The sequence below is a fragment of the Mesoplodon mirus genome, assembly GCF_964341445.2.
Source record: "Mesoplodon mirus genome assembly, chromosome: 5".
Classification (NCBI taxonomy): Eukaryota; Metazoa; Chordata; class Mammalia; order Artiodactyla; family Ziphiidae; genus Mesoplodon; species Mesoplodon mirus.
The window spans coordinates 55,103,178-55,122,327 of NC_138980.1; the positions used below are offsets into that span (position 1 = coordinate 55,103,178).

A 19,150-nucleotide genomic window follows, 5' to 3' on the forward strand; every position below is an offset into this window, starting at 1 on the left:
AAAAAACACAAACTTCAGTGTTGTACAAAATTCAGGAAAATGTGAATTATCCTATGGAAGACATAAAGTCATTCGTGAACCCTCTGAGATCCTGTAAAAGTGTACACAAAATTAATTAAATAAAAATGAAATAACAAGATTGTGCCAGAATTAAAGATTATGTATGTCAGCATCCAATAATTCTATTCCATGCTCAGGGTACCTGAGCCTATACAGCTCCAAAATGAAAAGGCATCTCCACTTAAGCCTCCATTGAGACTGTTGTGACTACAGGCAAGACAGAGTTCTGAGCTCTGCTCCGTATCTACTACTGCCAATAGGCCTGATGTATTATTAAGGACATTCTGAACTGTGATCTCAAAAGGTAACGCCATTTTCCACACCCAATGTAACTGTTAGAGAAGGATACCACTCCTGCATCCAATGGAATAATAACCATGAGAGAGAAACACTACTTGGATAGAAACACTGTGACAGAAAACACTCTTGAGGCATCTTAGTGGATCATAATGTAAAAAGTATTAAGAGATTGTCTCAGGAATGTGAGGCAGTAACAGGGGATTCCTGGTCCACTTGGCTGTAGCATGCTTCTTCAAAAAAAAAAAAAAAAAAGAATGTATATATGTGTATAGCTTAATCACTTTACAGTAATAAACACAACATTGTAATTCAACTATACTTCAATTAAAAAAAACAAAAGGCATTAGTCTAGGGGTGAGATGATGGGAAATGAGAAAACTGTTATTAGCAGATGGGAGGATCCACATGGGGAGCTGGTAACTTGTCCTTCAGTTTATAGGTCTCAGGGACAGACAAGAGGAGACACATGTAGATCTGATGGAGAGAATACCATGTATCACCCAGAGTTCCTGGACTTTTAACTTAAAGCTGTGTCTGGATAGGCATGTTGAGGCATCTCTGTTGGGGCAGGGAGAAGCGTATTTTTTCCTGCAGGAAAGAACACAAGCTAAATCTTTGGTATCCAGAGGGGCAGAATGTACAGTCACTAATTCTGTTTGCCAAATACTGTTGGTTTGCTCTTCCTAAACACATGGTAAAATTGTTCTTCTTATCCTTTTGGGGGTTAGGAGTGGCCATGTCATTTGATTTGGCCTATGAAGTGTGATTGGTTGTGATATTTGTCTTTTCCAGGAAGAAAATGCAAGAGCCAAGGTCCCCTTTGGGCATCTTCCTTTGGGGATTATGGAAGCATAGATTGGAGCCTGCATCCCAATGTGAGAACAACATATAACAGACGCTACAAGGCAACCCTGAATGGATAGGTAGAATAAGCAGGAAATAAACCTTTGCTTACTTTAATGCACTAAAATTTGGGAATTTTTGTTACTGAAACATAACTTAACCCAAATGCCTGATACACTATGTGAGCTTGAACAAGCCCTATAAGTGTGTGCCTCTGTTTCCTCACCCGTGATGCAGACATAAAAAAAGAACCTACCTCATAGAATTATTGTAGAGACTGCATGTGCTATATATAAAATATTTACAATACTGCCTAGGAAGAATAAGCGCCTAATAAATATCAGCTACTGGTTTTTTTTTTTCAATTTGAAAGATTTTCATAGATGACACTGGTACCCCCATATCACATCCCCTTGGCCCACCTGATTTCAGCCACAGAGGGTAGCCCTGTGTTTGCTCAGACTTACCTCTGTTGATAAATTCATGCTGCATTTCTATTGTCTACCATAATATGGAAGCCTGTTCAATCTATGGGCAGAAACAGTCCAGAGACACTGGGGAGTTATTGGCCCCAGGAGCAACCCTCCTGCTCAAACCCCTCCAAAGATTTCTCTGCAGCTTGAATCAGATCCAAAGTCCCTGCATTTTGAATAAGATCCAAAGTCTATCAAATCCTAGAAAAATTTATATAATCTGGTCCCTTCCAGTCATTTCAGTCTAAACACTCATACTCTCCTGTCCACTCATTAAGTTCCAGCTATACTGGCCCTCTTGATGTTCCTGAAACACATCAGACTTGTTACTGCATCAGAACCTTTGCACTTGCTATAACTTTTGCTGGGAATACACTTCCCTCAGCTCTTTGATGCTTGACTTTTCATCTGACAGAACTCAGCCCAAACGACATCTCCTGAGATAAATTTTCTTTGACCATTCTTGATAAAAGAATGCCTCCAGGGCTTCCCTGGTGGCGCAGTGGTTGAGAATCTGCCTGCTAATGCAGGGGACACAGGTTCAAGCCCTGGTCTGGGAGGATCCCACATGCCACGGAGCAACTAGGCCCATGAGCCACAACTACTGAGCCTGCGCGTCTGGAGCCTGTGCTCCGCAACAAGAGAGGCCGCGATAGCGAGAGGCCCGTGCACTGCGATGAAGAGTGGCCCCCACTTGCCAGAACTAGAGAAAGCCCTCGCACAGAACTGAAGACCCAACACAGCAAAAATAAATTAATTAATTAATAAACTCCTACCCCCAACATCTTCAAAAAAAAAAAAAGTCAACCTGGAATCCATTTCAACATGGAATTGACAAATAACAATTCTCACCTGATACTAGTGATTCTTGTTTAAAAAAAAAAAAAAAGAATGCCTCCAGTCTTATGTTTGTAGGTCCCTTATCCTTCTTTTTCTTTACAGCAAAAATTATGATCTGTAATTATATTAATTCATTAGTTTGCTTGTACATTTTCAGAATTCCCTATTATAAGAAAAGTTCCATGTAGACAGAGACATTTTGCTGCTTGTTCGCTGATGTTTCTACAAAGTCTAGAACACTACCTGGTACACAGTAAATCCTCAAGAAGTATTTGTTGAATAAAATAGAATGAATGAATCTCCAATTTACAGATAAGGAAATGTGGTTCTGAGAGTTGGAGTCACTTTCCCAAAGTCTTACAGGGTTTCTACAGATGTTCCTGATTTTAAATCCTACTGACTTTTGCAACAGCAAGGTACTGTCTAAAGAGATTGAAGTGTCAGACAGCAGGCAGGGCGAGATGACATGCAGGTGTTGAATTCCAACGTGGACACAATCAAAACCAAAAAGGCATATTGATCACACTTTCCCCAGGGAGCCCTGAATTGCCAACGGAACAAGATAACTTGAGAAATCTATTGATCTCCCATTTTTGTTATGCTGTACAGGTGACAAGGATCAATGAAGATTTGTACTCTTCTACACGTGACCTTGCGACCTAAATTTGTATTTCCACCCAGATTCCCAAAACATTGCAAAATGCACAGCTCCGAGTGCCCACACCTTATGAACTTAGTGTCACCGTCTGTGACAGCTCTGCTTTCCCAGCTCCTGTCAATTTAGAGAAACGTCTCCCCGTCCTCTCCTGCTTCCTGCACAGGAAGCTAGCACGCCCCACCCAGCTGTCCTCTTACTGAGCGTCTGACACACTCATTGGCCCACAGCCCGCAGAGGGGTGGGGCTTCTGTCTCCGGTTGGGGGCTCTTCAGAAGAGATCTGAGGTCTGAGCAGCCCAACACTGCTGAAGCTCTAGCCCTCTCCCGGCTTCTTTCACTGAGCCTGTGCTTTCCTGCCTGCTTTGTCTTTCTTTTCCGGCTCAGCTTGGGACAGAGGATCATTCCAGAGGAGGCTCAGGTCTTGGATTTTAACGGCAGTGATGGAGAAACATGAGAATGTTTCCTGGATCTACCAAAAGGAACTAGAAGATCCATTCAAGAAATACCTGAACAACACTGATGACTACCTAGCTTTGCTCTGCGGGCCTCCACGCAGCCACCTCTTCCTGCCAGTGTCTGTGGTGTATACTCTGATTTTTGTGGTGGGGGTCGTTGGCAATCTCCTGGTGTGCTTGGTGATTCTTCAGCACCAGACTATGAAGACACCCACCAATTATTACTACCTCTTCAGCTTGGCTGTCTCCGACCTCCTGGTCCTGTTTCTCAGGATGCCCCTGGAAGTCTATGAGATGTGGCGCAACTACCCCTTCCTTTTGGGGCCCGTGGGCTGCTACTTCAAGATGGCCCTCTTTGAGACGGTGTGCTTCGCCTCCGTCCTCAACATCACCACGGTCAGCGTGGAGCGATACGTGGCCATCCTCCACCCGTTCTGCGCCAAGCTGGAGAGCACCCAGCGGCGGGCCCTCCGAATCCTCGGCATCGTTTGGGGCTTCTCTGTTCTCTTCTCTCTGCCCAACACCAGCATCCACGGCATCAAGCTCCGCTACTTCCCCAATGGGTCCTTCGTCCCGGGCTCTGCCACCTGTACGATCATTAAGCCCATGTGGATCTACAGTTTCATTATCCAGGTCACCTCCTTCCTCTTCTACATCTCCCCATGATGGTCATCAGTGTCCTCTACTACCTCATGGGGCTCAAAGTGAGTATCCAAGCTGGCTGCAACCGTTATGGCAGCATCCCTTCTTTTTTCTCTTACTCAAAGTTCGGAGAAACAATTAGAACTGGAGAAGTTCAGAATTGGAAGGGAGCATAGAGAAAAATAGGATGAGCTCAGAGGGGAAACTCGGAAGTTAAAGGACTGGATTCAAATTGGACAAAGAGTAACCACAACTATAACTCATTTCCTTTAACTCACCTTCCATCGTTCTTCCCTCTATACCTGTGGTTCTCAAACCCAGGTGTTCCTACAAATCACCTGGAAACCTCACTATGTGTACCCATGGGCAGGTCGCTCCCTCCAGGAAAATCTGATTCAGTAGGTCTGAGGTTGAGCCTCATTTTAAATAGCACAAGGCAGCTGCCCATGGAGAGACTGTTTCACACCCTGCTGTCTCTTTCCTGCCCTCACCTGCTTTGCCTGCATTGAAATTTTCCTCTGCACCAACTTGGTCTGAGTGTAAAATAAGCTATCCCTGCCTATTTTATACTTCAAGACAGACAGAGTTTTAAAGTCAGACCCTTCTTTGTGGTTGCTTTGATCCTTTGGTTGAAATATCAGATTAAAATGTAAAAATATGGCCTAAGTGAGATCAACCTGGACTTCTTTCCAACAGGTGGAGACTGAGGGATGAGGAATTAAACAGAATACATAAAATAGATTAGAAGACAGTGTGAATAAGAGATAGCTGGAATTAATAGAATATTATTACTTAGTTTGCAACATTTTATAATTAGAGCTTTCTCTCCTGGGCTCATCATGGTAAACCGATTTCTTTCTTTTCTCTTTCTTTCTTGCCTTTCTTTCTCTCTCTCTCTCTCTCTCTCTCTCTTTCTCTCTCTCTCTTCCTTCCTTCCTTTCTTCTTTCTTTCCTTTCTTTCCTTTCTTTTTCTTTTTTCCTGCATCTGAATTGTCTGAAACTGTTGTTTTGCTTTTGATGAAGGTAGGAGTGAGTCTCTATGATTCCTTTCCTGGCATATTCTGCAGCCAAATTCATAGAGATGAAATCTAACGATGACAATTTTATACCCATTTAATAGGTAGGTTGTGTAGGAAATAGTCATGAGACCACTCAGACTCCCAGGTCTGAAGCTCACATATAATATGCCTTTAGGTAAAGCCCCTTAATTCTTTCCTGGAGTTAGGTTTCACATTTATAAAATGAAAAGGTTACATCAGATCATATCTAAGGCTCCTGATAGCTCTAACAGCCTGTGATTCCTTAAAAAAAAAAGGAAAGGAAAATCTGTGAGTGGGAAAAATGTGAATTATAAATGAAAGGAAAACAAAGCAGACATCACATTCACATCATATGTACCAAGATGGCTCTGATACCATGTATTATGTGATAATTAATATACTCCCATCTCAGTGCATCTCTGAGAAAGGTGTGTGTCAGAAACGAGTGCTCCACAGATGGTCCTTTCAAATAAATACTGTGCCTAAGCAGAGTGGCAACGTCTAAGGAGAAAGAATAGATTTTAAGTACAACAGATGTCTGGACACAGGACTAAATCTAATCAGGCAGAGTTATGCCAGTCTCCTGGAGGGCTGGCCCCTGTAATTCCCAGAGACAAGTGTCAACCCAGACTAGTTTACAGTCATCGTGTCTTTAGAAAGCCCTGTGTATCCAACTGTGGCGGAAAGGACTTCTGCAGGATTCCAAATATCATGAGCCCTATGAGAAATATCCATCCCAAATTTATCAATACCATCTCTTCAAACAGCAAACAATCACTTGCCTTGGATCAATTTAGAGGAGATATTTAACTGTGAATAGGAAACACGTTTCCTCCTCCAAGCAATTAATTTAAGTGTCACTTTGGTTTGTTGTCATGAATCTACAGCTACCTTGTATCAGGAGCTCAGTGACAACTCAGACAACAGCTTAGAAACCACCCTAGTTTGCTTTGTGTGTGTAGAGCAACTTACAGCATCCTATTCTCAGGAAGGATGAGGTGTTACCCAGAGGACACCAGGAAAGGAACTATTGCTTAGAATGTCACTTCTATAGTAACATTTAATTTAAAGACCTCTAGACTAGGAATCAGAAGTAGGCCTTAGTCTGTGGCATTGGTCTCAAGACCTTTGCACCTTCTGCTCTATTTTTGCCAGAAATGTTCCTTCTGTCTACTACCACAATTGTTTTTGCCTTTCTAACTCCCACTGATCCTTTAAATCATACTTCACTCACACTTCCTCCAGGAAGCTCTCCCTGATTCCCTAACTACCTGGTCCCTCTCTAGGTGCTCATGATTCTTAGCAATTTCCCATCATTGTATTTATCACAATTTATAATTCTATATTTGTGGGTTCCTTAACTTCTTCCTCTCCAACTCGACTGTAAGCTCAATGAATGAGTGAATGTGGCTAAATTATTTCCTTTATTGCTGGACTTCAGCTTCTCTACCTTCAAAATGGGAGACTTGGAAACATTGTCTCAAAAAGCCTTTTTGAGCTAAAAGATTTTTGAAGAGATTCAATCAATTCTGAGGAGTACTGATTCTCATGGCAAGTCGAAAGTTATGAATGACTGTGGGCCCCATTGCCTTCAGAAGGCAGAAAACCAAGACTGATGTAATCCCAGGACCAGGGAAGAAGGAGGGGAACAATATGTATGCTCAAAGCTGAGCAATCAGAGCTGCTTCATCGTTACAGGACACAAGTGTCCACCGAGCTGCTCTCCAGGGTTCGAACATAATGGAGTTGGGAAACAGGCAATCCCAGGGCAAGTTCCTTTCCACCTGGGAAGCTCTCACCTAGTCCTTTTATCTCCCACATGCAGCATTAAAGCTTGAGCCGAAGCCGATGGATTATGAATTGTAGCAGAATTCAGCCAGGACAAACAGGGTTGGACTGATTTTTTTTAAATAAACAGATTTTGTTCAGATTATAGAGATATTTACACAAAAGCTATGATTATATCTTGGTATCCTAAAGCTATATAAATGAATCACAATCTATATAAATGAACAGCTGGTGAAATGATTTTAAGCAGTATAAACAACTGATCAGGATTATACATCAATCTGAATGATAATCAACCTCACGTCTCCCCTTCACCTTTTATCTTATGTAAAAATAACTAAAAGGAGTGAGGTAGGAAGAGTTCTGAACTTCCTATAGAGTGATGACCATTTTCCTCTCCTATTTCTGTAAATTGACTTTTAAAGTGTTTAGGGGTGGGTGAGAATAATTAATGGATAAATATCTACTCTACCAAATATCTGAAGAGAAATGAAATTATTCAACAAGAAATAAAGCAGCATTTAATGTTGGCTAGACAAACGGTTTGGATTCTATTCTACTATGTCAACCCCTTCAAATTCTGCTGGAACAATGTATAATATGCATAAATATTCTGTTTCTGACTCTTCTTCTAGTTGGCTAGTTGTGTCACTGTGACCTAAGGAAGCTGAAATGTGATGATTAATAGACTCATAATTTTTCTTTTCAGGGCAAACTAAGCTGTACAAGAAGCCTGTTCATAAAAAGATTGTGTGCACCATTTGCTTGCTGTTTGATTTAAGGAAATTTTTCCCTGGGGTGGAGAAATCCCCAGTGAGAATTGTTAGAGCCACCGAAGAAGTGACTAACAGATCTTAAAAATCTTTCTTTGTTCTTGATTATGGACTGGAATCAAATAATGGAATAACTATCTTGTAATAAGGACAAAATTTTTTAAATGGTATGAAATCATTAGAACATAATTGAAGATGAGTTAGGAAGATGTGCAGTTTGATGCATTGCTCTAACCTTCAACACCAGTGGTTTTCTTCTCAGTGTATCTGGATGCTTCTTTGCATCAGCACGAGTACAGCTTGTGGTGAATGGTACCATGAGAAGGAGAATTTCTAGAAGGGACTCAGTAATACACATGAGTGGGCCTGCAGTTATAAATAAATATTTCATAAAAATGCCTTTCAAGTAAACCCAGGACAATAATCAGAACCACAATATATGAAACTTTTTTTTTTTTTTTGGCCATGCTGTGCAGCTTGCAGGATCTCAGTCCCCCACCCAGGGAATGAACCCAGGCCATGGCAGTGAAAGCCCGGAATCCTAACCACTAAGCCACCAGGGAACTCCCAGAATCACATTCTATAACTTACTGAGTATCATGTGCCAGACATTGAGTTAAGAACTATACCTGCATTATTTTGTTTTACTATTATATTAATAACATCACCTTTAGTTCGCTCCCATTTATTCCTAATAACTGCACAATATTTTCCCCTATTTCGTTCAAGTTCTACGTGGCTCCAAAGGGTCAAGTCTCACAGAACTTTAATCCCTCACTTTCTGAAGACACAGGTATATGTAGAGAACACCAATATATCCAAGAGACAGATGGCCAGTTTTGTTAATCATCAACATGGATACTTCAGGGCAGTGCAATGCTGAAAGCAACCTGACTTCTAGGAGCCTACATGTTTGTTAGAGACAGGATATTGATCTGTTGAACTTTGGAGGCAACTATTAATGATCTTTTCTTCCAAGTCTTATTTAATTTTAAATACCTTCTCTAAAATATTCTGTAGGGACTTCCCTGGTGGCACAGTGGTTAAGAATCCACCTGCCAATGCAGGGGACATGGGTTTGAGCCCTGGTCTGGGAAGATTCCACATGCCATGGAGCAACTAAGCCCGTGAGCCATAGCCACTGAGCATGTGTGCCACAACTACTGAAGCCCACGCACCTAGAGCCCGTGCTTGGCAACAAGAGAAGCCACTGCAATGAGAAGCCCATGCACTGCAACAAAGAGTAGCCCCCGCTCGCCACAACTAGAGAAAAGCCTACATGCAACAATGAAGACTCAATGCAGCCAAAAAGAATAAAATAAATAAATAAATTTATTAAAAATAAATAAATTAATTAAATATTCTGTAAAAATGCCATCTAGCCCAGGAAGCTCACTGCATCTTAGAGCATTCTGTTCCACTGTTGCACATAACCACACTAATTTCTTCTCTATCTTGAATCGAAATATGTCTCCCTATAATTCAATAAATTGATCCCAATCTACCCTGAGACTATATAAAACAGGTTGAATTTTCCTTCCACTGATGGTCTTAGTTTGTCAAGACTTACTACATTGCTAATGAGGGAACTCCAACTCAATCTGACAAAATATGAAAGAGAGCATAGACCTGAAAAATCCAGAGGGAGAGCTGGCTCTTGGGGAAGATTAATCCAGTAAGACACACAATGTCAGCAAGGACTAACTTTATTTCTGTTTCTTTGCTCTTCTTTCTATGGTATTGGTTTCAACCTCCAAATCTGCATAGCAGTCCACTGGTGGCTCTAAGCACATTCCTTATGGTGAGGAAAAAACAAAAAGCTCCCTCTGGTAGTTCCACTAAAAGAGAAATGAAACTTTCATTCCTAAATGTATAAGCAAATATCTGAAATCTCATTGGTCTCAATTATCCAATCACTGTGACTGAAGGATAGCAGCTAAGTTATCTAGGGACTAAACCTGTATCTGGAGGTGGGATCATTCCCACCCAAATTAATGACTATGAAATGGAGAAGGAGTAAATCAACTAGGAAAATCAGGGCACGATTGGTAAGAGAAGGGGAGAATAAATGCTGGAGAGCCAATCAGCAAATATATACTATATTATCTTCTAGATATATGATGGTAGTTTATCATGAGACCTTAAAGCTTTTTTTATCTGGCTGACTATCACCACAAATTAGAAACATATGAATTAAAGAGAAAAAATTCACAACTAGATGAATGATGTAGATCTTCAGTGGTAAGTGAGTTCAGAGAAAGGAGAGGACAATGGGCTACAGTGGCCACAAAAGTCTTCCAGGAGTAGGTGGGACTTGAACTGGGCAAGAGAGATGGCATGTACAGGAAATGTTAATATTTGAAATTTTCAGATGCTACTTTAAGGATCACCATATCTTCCAACAAGGAAGAGTATATTTTAACATCTAAACTCAAAAACACGTATACCCTTATGGGTAATATTTGTAAAGCAGAGTTTCCCAAATTGTGCTTCTCAAGATGGTACCAGGTGTTCCACTGAAATGCGTTGGGAAGAGTATTGTTTAGTCAAAGAAGCACTATCCCCTTTGAGGGTGGGAGATGTGGGATGTGCAAGGTAGGGGTGGAGGAAAGTTGATACATTGTCCCCCATGGAAATGTGTAAAGTCCATTAGCATTTTAAGGCTCTGAGATGACCCAAAATAAAGACTATAAACTTCATGAAGCAGAAATAATACCTGATTTTGTTTTCTACTGCCTACCCACCGCAAGGCAGAGGGATGTCATTCTTTTTTTTTTTTTTTTTTTTTTTGGTATGCGGCCCTCTCACTGTTGTGGTCTATCCCGTTGCGGAGCACAGGCTCCGGACGCGCAGGCCCAGGGGCCATGGCTCACAGGCCCAGCCACTCTGCAGCATGTGGGATCTTCCCGGACCCGGGGCACGAACCCGTGTCCCCTGCATCAGCAGGCGGACTCTCAACCACTGCGCCACCAGGGAAGCCCCGAGGGATGTCATTCTAATAGATGTCTAATAATTATTAAATAAATGAATGGATAAATGAAAAAGCCTATCTAACATTTTTTAACTTCAGAATTTCTTATTTTTCATGGAATATCTATTAATATGCTACAAAACTAGGGTTCTACCGAGTAGCATAGGATAAATGGTTGCCTGGAACTTGGCCACAACCATCTATCCAGTTGAGTTAGGTGACCTTGATCCAACTCCACCTCCAACTTATTGTTAAACATATTCTTACATGTTAACAAATTCTTACATTTCTTTAAGTCCAGTTTTTTGTCTGCAAAATGAGTGTTAGAGTCACACTTCTCAGATCTTAATGGGAGGGAAAAATGTTTCCCTTTCTTTATGTCTCTTTGCATTTCTCTTGCAGCTGAAGAAAGACCAACCCCTTGAAGCAGATGAAGTAACTGCAAATATTCAAAGACCATCCAGAAAATCAGTCACTAAAATGCTGTGTAAGTCCTCCATTTTGTATTTTGCTTGTTTGTTAAAGTAAAGGAGTTATATTTGGTATTGATCAAGTACTGCTGGGATCTGGATCAAAATTCTTCTGAAACACAGTGTCATGTTCTGATCTTCCATGGCTTACTCAAGCACCTAGGACCTGTCTATTTTGTTCTATTTTCGTTTGTTTTTTTTTTTTTTTTTTTTTTTTGCGGTACGTGGGCCTCTCTCTGTTGTGGCCTCTCCCGTTGCAGAGCACAGGCTCCGGACGTGCAGGCTCAGCGGCCATGGGTCATGGGCCCAGCCGCTCTGCGGCATGTGGGATCTTCCCAGACCGGGGCACGAACCCGTGTCCCCTGCATCTGCAGGCGGACTCTCAACCACTGCACCACCAGGGAAGCCCTCTAGTTTGGTTTTTAAACCTCAGAATAGCACTCTAAATCGCAACCATTGTAATACACTCTGTTCAATGCTTAGTAAATCATATCCACTCTAAGAGCCTTTAAGTATCTCTTTTCCCCCCTAAAATGAGCAGGTGGTTCTTAACCGATTTTGTGTTATGGGTTTCTTTAAAAATATTGTGGAAACAGTGAATTCTCTGCTCAGAAAGTGTACAAACGAACATACATCAAATGGTTTACAATCCATTTCAGGGGGATCCTGAACCCCCTGATACCCAAGTTTGGACTCCGTGGGATCTTTTACTTCCAGGATAAGGACTTCTGGCTAAGAATCCTTCTAAGTAGTCATTCCTGCTATGACATTGTATGATTTTATGTAAACGGTGCACTCTTTTATGTAGATAAGATATTTTAAAACACATCCAGGCACTGATCCACACTCTCCCAAAAGAATGTTATAAAAATATATGATCCAACTGGTCTAATGAGATACCAATCAATTAGAGAAAGGAGGTTTATAATATACTTTCCAAGTCACAGCGTGAAAGTTGGAAGAAACAAATCCTCCAGGCGAATATGCATATGAAACACTCACTGTAACTACGTGATGTCTATGAACCAAAAAAAAAAAAAAAAAAAAAAAAACCCATAAACCTGTGAGGTCACTGTATGTCTTTTCAACTCTACTAATCACCTTCTTGAAATTTTTTAGCCCCTGTTAGCACCTGACTTTCCCTACTAAGAAATCTAGTGTCTTCAATATTTCTCCCCAATTCTCTTTGATCATAATCTCTCTGATCATAATCTCTCACAAAAGGACATGAAGTGTACTCACATTAAAGTCACAATGATAAAATATACTGTGAACTATTTGCCTTTGGGGACAGAGAGTTTAATTATAACACGAATTAAATTTTTAACTAGAGGGAATTGTAGGCAGTAGTAAGCAGATTAGGGACTTTTTCTTGGGAGGTAAATTCAGAAGAATCTTCCAGATATTCCTGAAACCACATCATGCAGGCAGACAACTTACTCTGAGTATTTTAATGCCAACAGGAAACATATGTACTATTTACTATGCAAAACATCAAATGTGCTCTTGAGTACAGAGAATTGTAAAATGAACACCAAAATACCCATCACCCAGCTTTAAAAGTTATCAGCTCATAGCTCATCTTGTTTCCTCTATATCCCTGTCTCTCCTTTAGCCCCTACTAGATTATTTTGAGGTAAATCTCAAGCCTCGAAAGGAAAGGAAAGGAAAGGAAAGTATTTTACAAATTCAGGAGAGGAAAAAACATACATGTTTATTTTTCTGGAGAATAAATGCCCCTTAGAGAAACTATGGTAGCACCAATCTCTGTCTTGGGAGCTGAAAATAAGAAACTGGAAGGTGCAACTTCCTGTAAATCTGTAATCATTTCAAAATAAATGTAAAAACAAACATAAAGGAAGTGGAAGGAATTCCGTGCTCTAGCAATTTATAATATAATAGACACATCCCCATTGCAGTCCTAAGATGCTTGTATTATGCTCATGGTTGTTCGACCTTTCTCTTTCCCTTGGTGACTTACAGAATTTTAAATGATTAAAATCATAGAAACTTCTGATTTTTTTCTAGAAAAACAAGATAAATTCATACTATACTTCATAGTTTGTTATTAATCTATAACTTTAAAGAACACCAAATTGCTTGAACACAATCATTTTACTTATATATCCAGTTTATGTGATTCCAACAGTCTACGTGCAACATAATTTATTTTCCACAATAGAATGTTTTCAGAACTTTGAATACATTCAATACTATTCTAAATATCCTGAAGGAAACTTACATTACACAAGAAATCGTTTACAACCATATGGACAACTGATTCGCAATCCTATAAACTTCATTCTTATGTTTACATATTCTATGTAGAGTCTCTTTAGGATCTAGTTGGCCTTTAGCAATTATAACTTAACAAAGATGGAGGGGAAATGCTAGAAGGAATGGATGAACTCAGTGTCGGCACTGCATACCTATTCTCGCTTTGACTGCCATTAATTCTCCCCTTCATTATCCTTTTCCAGTTGCCTTCTTCTTAGTGTTTGCTATCTGTTGGGCCCCATTCCACATTGATTGGCTCTTCTTCAGCTTTGTGGAGGAGTGGACTGAATCCCTGGCTGCTGTGTTCAATCTCATCCATGTGGTATCAGGTAAAATTTAGCTCGTTTGGGTGTATCACAGGTGTCCAGGTAACTGCAGCTTCTTTCTTCATCTTGCTTAGAGCAGTAGGTTCTATTTGTATATACCAATTTCTCATGGGGATCTGCCATACTGTAATGAAGACACTAGATTTTTATTTTATTTAAGTATTGATTAGGTATGTTACAGGTTCAAAAGAAATACGCCATATTACTATTTGAGACACTACTTTATGAAAGACGTCAACTCTAAGCTTGATGATTACAGCAGGAAAATGGTCAAAGGAATGATTCCTTTGGTTTTCCTTTCAATGGCCATGTGATTTAGTTGGTTCTTATTTATTAAACATCCATGTCCCTGAAATCCTGTATTGTCTTCAGCAAGTGTTAGACCCTCATGAAAGTCAGCCAAAGGGTATTCATGGGGCCTCAAGGTCTGCTTTTAGGTTACTTTAATGCTGCTTGTTAAAGACACCACAGAATATGAGAGAGAGTGGTTGAAAGGTTACTAAATCAGGGGACCTGGATTTGTATCTCAATACCACCATTTATATTCTGAGTGATACGGAGAATATGGATTCCTTCTTGCCAAAGTTTCCTCAACTGTAAGGTGGCAATAATGCCTGCTCTATATACAACACAGGCTGATGGTAAGAAGCAAATAAAATAATTGCTATTGAAGAACTTTTTAAGCTGTAAAATGCTATAGCCTATCTTCTACAACCATCACAAGTTTGTAAAGTAGATATTATCATCAACATTTTATGGTTAAAAAACAGTTCTACAAAGAAGAAATGACTTGTCCAAAGACACTCAGTTGGCAAATGGTAAAAACAAGGTTCAAGCCTGAGTCACCTAACTTCAAGTTCAGGGTTCTTTCCTCTAAAATGGAGCAAAGAATGGCCACCTGAGTCTTTCTTTCTCAGTCAGTGTAACTATTAGTCTTAGGGTCACACCGCTTCTATCCCTCTACCTCTGCTAGTCACTGGATGGTTCTATGGGCTCTTTATCAAAGACATCATTAAGGAAGAAAGATAAGATCAATTTATGCAAGTTAAGCTCCAGATGTGCACAGAACAAAAACAATAGCATTCATATGCATACTGAATACCATATATATTATCTATTTTCTACAACCATCTTTTTGGTACTCAGCAGGGCTTGTGTACAGTTTATACCTGGACATTAGGACTTTCCTCCATGTTAAACTATTTATTATTCTGGACAAAAAATCAAAACTGTTTATAGCTCTGATCTTTGTGGTTAGTCTGAGAAAATGGGAGTGTTTAAATAATATATACACTACTATATATAAAATAGATAACAAATAAGGACCTACTGTATAGCACAGGGAATTCTACTCAATACTAGAGTGGATATATGTATATGTATAACTGATTCACTTTGTTGCACACCTGAAACTAACACAACATTGTAAATCAACTATACTCTAATAATTTTTTTTAAAAATAAAAGAAATTATTCTTTAAAAAAATTGGAAAACATACAAGGTCACATGAGGCTTGATCTACACTTCTCCAGAGGCATCAAGACAACCAATTCAAGATTCCCAAGTTGTGCATTTACAATAACATTTTCCTGTTAAGATGTAATTTCTCCCTTCCCCACCTTGCCAACCAGATGATGTCTAAACCTCTTAAATGCTACCCCAGAAATGGCCCCAACTTGCCTTCTGACCCTCTAGTTATAGTATTTTCATTCATAAACCATGTATTGAATGCTTGTCAAACTGGTGAATCAGGGATTTCTGCACGTTCTGCATTATTCTTGCACAATAATCATTCTATAGCACACTGGTGCACGCTAAGCCTTCTACTTGCAGCACTCTCTCCTCTCTACTTGCAGCACTCTCTCCTCTCTTCCCCAAGATCTCCTACCCATTTCATGGTCTCTCTAGAGTCCAATCACCCCCATTAAATTTGTCATGACCATTAGAGTTCTTGTGTTTATGCCATTATGTGAATTTCCATAGCATGACTGTTGGTATCTCTTTTCTTAACAGATACTGTTTGGTATCATCCTTTTGTTAATTACTGAAGTTAGGCATAAATCTTGTTCTGCAATATTATTCCAAGTCCTTGGAGAACAAAGTCTAAATCCACTACCTTCCAATGTGTCTCAAAGTCGTATAATGAGTTCAATCAGTATTTCTTTATTGAACAAATTAACAGTCTATAGAAATATTCCCCTCCTACACTCCTCCCTGCCCAATTCTGTCCACAGGGCATATGGCACTCTGAATGTCCTGAACTATATAAATGAGGACAACAATGAATGTGTTGAGGACAGCACCTATCGCTTGTTTTATATTCTTATTCTCAGCCCTTCTGTAGACAGTATCTCACTTTAATCCTCACAATAATCCAGGGAGGTGAGTTAAAAAGGTGTTATCATTCCCATTTTACAGAGAAAAAGAAATTGAACTGCCAGTTCTGTCCAGGGTCACAGAATAAGCAAAGGCCAAGATCAGAAACGAAGTCCTCTGATTCTCAACCTTAGGCTCCCCTTGTGCCTTGAGAAAATAGAATAGAATATGGTAATAAAGGAAAAGTGTATATCAACCAAGAAAATGCCAGTGTGCAAGACATTTGGTGGAGGAAACAAATGGAAAAATACAAATATTCAATAAGGTTGGAAATAAGGTGGGAAGAGCCATCAAGGGGAAAGGCTAGGTAGGGAAAGGACATTGCGGAGTACTTCTTTGAAGAGATATTTAGCATTTTAAGGACTCTCAGCAGAGACTATGCCTTGACTGATTTACTATTCCTCCATTACCTGCAGTTTCAAATTATAGATTTAAGTAAAACTCCAATGAGATAAGAAAACATCTCTCTTTCCTCTGATACTTAAGCACCTCTCGTTAATGCTATGGGAACATGTTCTTTGATTAAACGAGTTGGCATCAAAGGAAGTTGCCAAACATCTCAGAGAGATCCCATGCGAGCCTCAATTTTTCCAAGACTCTTTAATCTTCCTGGGTTTGAATCCTAAGTACACAGCTGGTAGATCTGTTCAGAGTATTTTGTATTCTCAATTAGAGTCTTATGTATATTATCACTTCCAAACGAGGCAATCAAAGGGATTCAAGACCTTTGTTAAATATTTATGCTTCTCCCTGTCGTACCTCTCCCCCAGTTTCTCCTTGGCATGTCTCTTAATCCCCTGCATTCCAGGTGTCTTCTTCTACCTGAGCTCAGCTGTCAACCCCATTATCTACAACCTACTCTCTCGCCGTTTCCGAGCAGCATTCCGTAATGCGATCACTCCTTCCTGCAAACAGTGGCACTCCCAGAACCACCCACAGGGGCCATCTGTGCAGCAGAACATCTTCCTGACAGAATGTCACCTTGTGGAGCTGACTGAAGATGTGGGTCCCCAGTTCCCTTGTCAGCTGTCCATCTGCAGCTCTCACTTCCCCACAGCCCTCTGTACTGGACAGGCACTAAGAAATAAACTCTCAAAGAGTTGACATTCCTCTATGGCTCCACACTAGATGGAGGGACATCCCATAATTTACGCCTTCCTATATGATATTAAGGAGGTAAAATGACCCTTAGAACTTATATATCCAATTCTAGTTTTTCTTTTTTTAACAAATGTGAAAATTGCTACTTAAATCTAGATCTAAAACCCAGAACCTCCTGATTTTTAGTTAGCTTTCCACTATCTTAACTGCTTCATGCCCCTTTACTAGTTCATGAAAAGAACATGACTAGCAAAGCATGGCACCTATACTTTGAGTCATTTCCACTATTGGGAATGGTGTGTTCTGTTATTCACACTTTGAATCAGGCTGTCTTTCTTACAACCAGTGGTTCCTGTGAGACACAGAGGGAGACATGGAGAAGCTGTTTATATGATTTGAGGGGTCCATGCCAGTTCTTCCATAGCAAGCTGTTTACCCTACTGCCTCATATTGTGCCATTATAATGTGATTCTTTGGAGTCCTGAAGCCTTTGACTTTAAGAGTCCTCCTGATAACACAGGAATGCTCCTCAGAACTATTATTCCCACTGTTCCAATCCCCAAGTCATTCTCAGACATTCCTCACCAGGGGTGGAATTAGATACAAGTTCTGAAGAATGGGAAGAGGGAGGAGGCTATGGTGGAAGGTCCAAAGAATCAAACCATACCAAACATAAACTTAGTTGTTTCATAATTTGGTCTAGACTTGGATTTCTAATAACTTACGCCATAAGTAGACAGAGGTACGTCTACTGTCTCAGAACAGAGACAAGTCAAATGGTGACTACTGGTCTCAAACCCATGAGTGCCCCCTACTCAATCCTTCATTACCTCTATAACACTGTCACTCATATAATATGGGTAAAATCTACCTTCCAGACTCACCTTCCATTGTATCATCACAAATACTATATAGTTCCACTCAGATTGAATTACTTGCTCTTATGAAAACACACCCCAGTTTCCCCAGCTGCATATATATGTTTATAGAATACCTTCTATATTTCCATTCTCCATCTGATGACCCATTCTTCAATGTCCAGCTCAAAGTGGTTCCTCTTCCATGAAACCATGCTTGATTTATTCAAATAGAAGTGGTATCTGACTTTTCTATCAGTTTATGTCCCTTAAACTCTTTCTTCACACTGCTCTGTATTTCCATGATTTATATTCTTGCTTTGCCAGAATGTACATTTGTCAAAGGCATGAAGTAACCTGTGTTCCTTTTTGCTGTTACTGGAATCCTGACAATATATCGATCACAATGGTAGATGTTCAATAAATATGTGATGAGTTGTCTCACATTCCGATGTACTGAGCCAAATAAACAGCTCCAAATGAAACCATGTTAAAGAGCTGAAAGACGAAGATTCTGTTTCTGACAGGGTCATCTGACCTTCAGTTGGCCGTTTAATCAGCCATGATTATAAAGGCATGCCTGCTGTGCCTGCCACGTGAGAAGGCTCTTCTCAGCACCAGGCTTTAGTGATGCTGAAACATGCAAGCTCTAGCTTTTAGTCTCTGAATTTTTGCCAAGTGGAAAGAACCATTCTACTAAAAAAATGAGAATATTGGTCTCTGGCATCATTTCCTAACTGAACAGTCATCTTCAAAGTGATCCACTATATTTTTTAAATCTCTTAGCTAATTTTAAGCCAACTTTAATGAATCTGAATTCTTAGTGATGGTTTATGTTGGTGAGCAGAAATTCTCTGGTCATTTAAGAATTAAGTTGAAAAGACTCAACAAAACAAAACC

At 40.0% G+C, this 19,150-nt stretch overlaps 1 pseudogene across 1 annotated transcript; it reads left to right on the forward strand.

The window, feature by feature from the left end:
• Window positions 1-3,594: 3,594 nt before the first annotated feature.
• On the forward strand, window positions 3,595-17,396 carry LOC309804717 (neuromedin-U receptor 2-like; annotated as a pseudogene). The gene is made up of 4 exons: window positions 3,595-4,332; window positions 11,245-11,329; window positions 13,793-13,918; window positions 17,101-17,396. The product of its transcript is annotated as a neuromedin-U receptor 2-like (transcript).
• The last annotated feature ends 1,754 nt before the right edge of the window (window positions 17,397-19,150 follow it).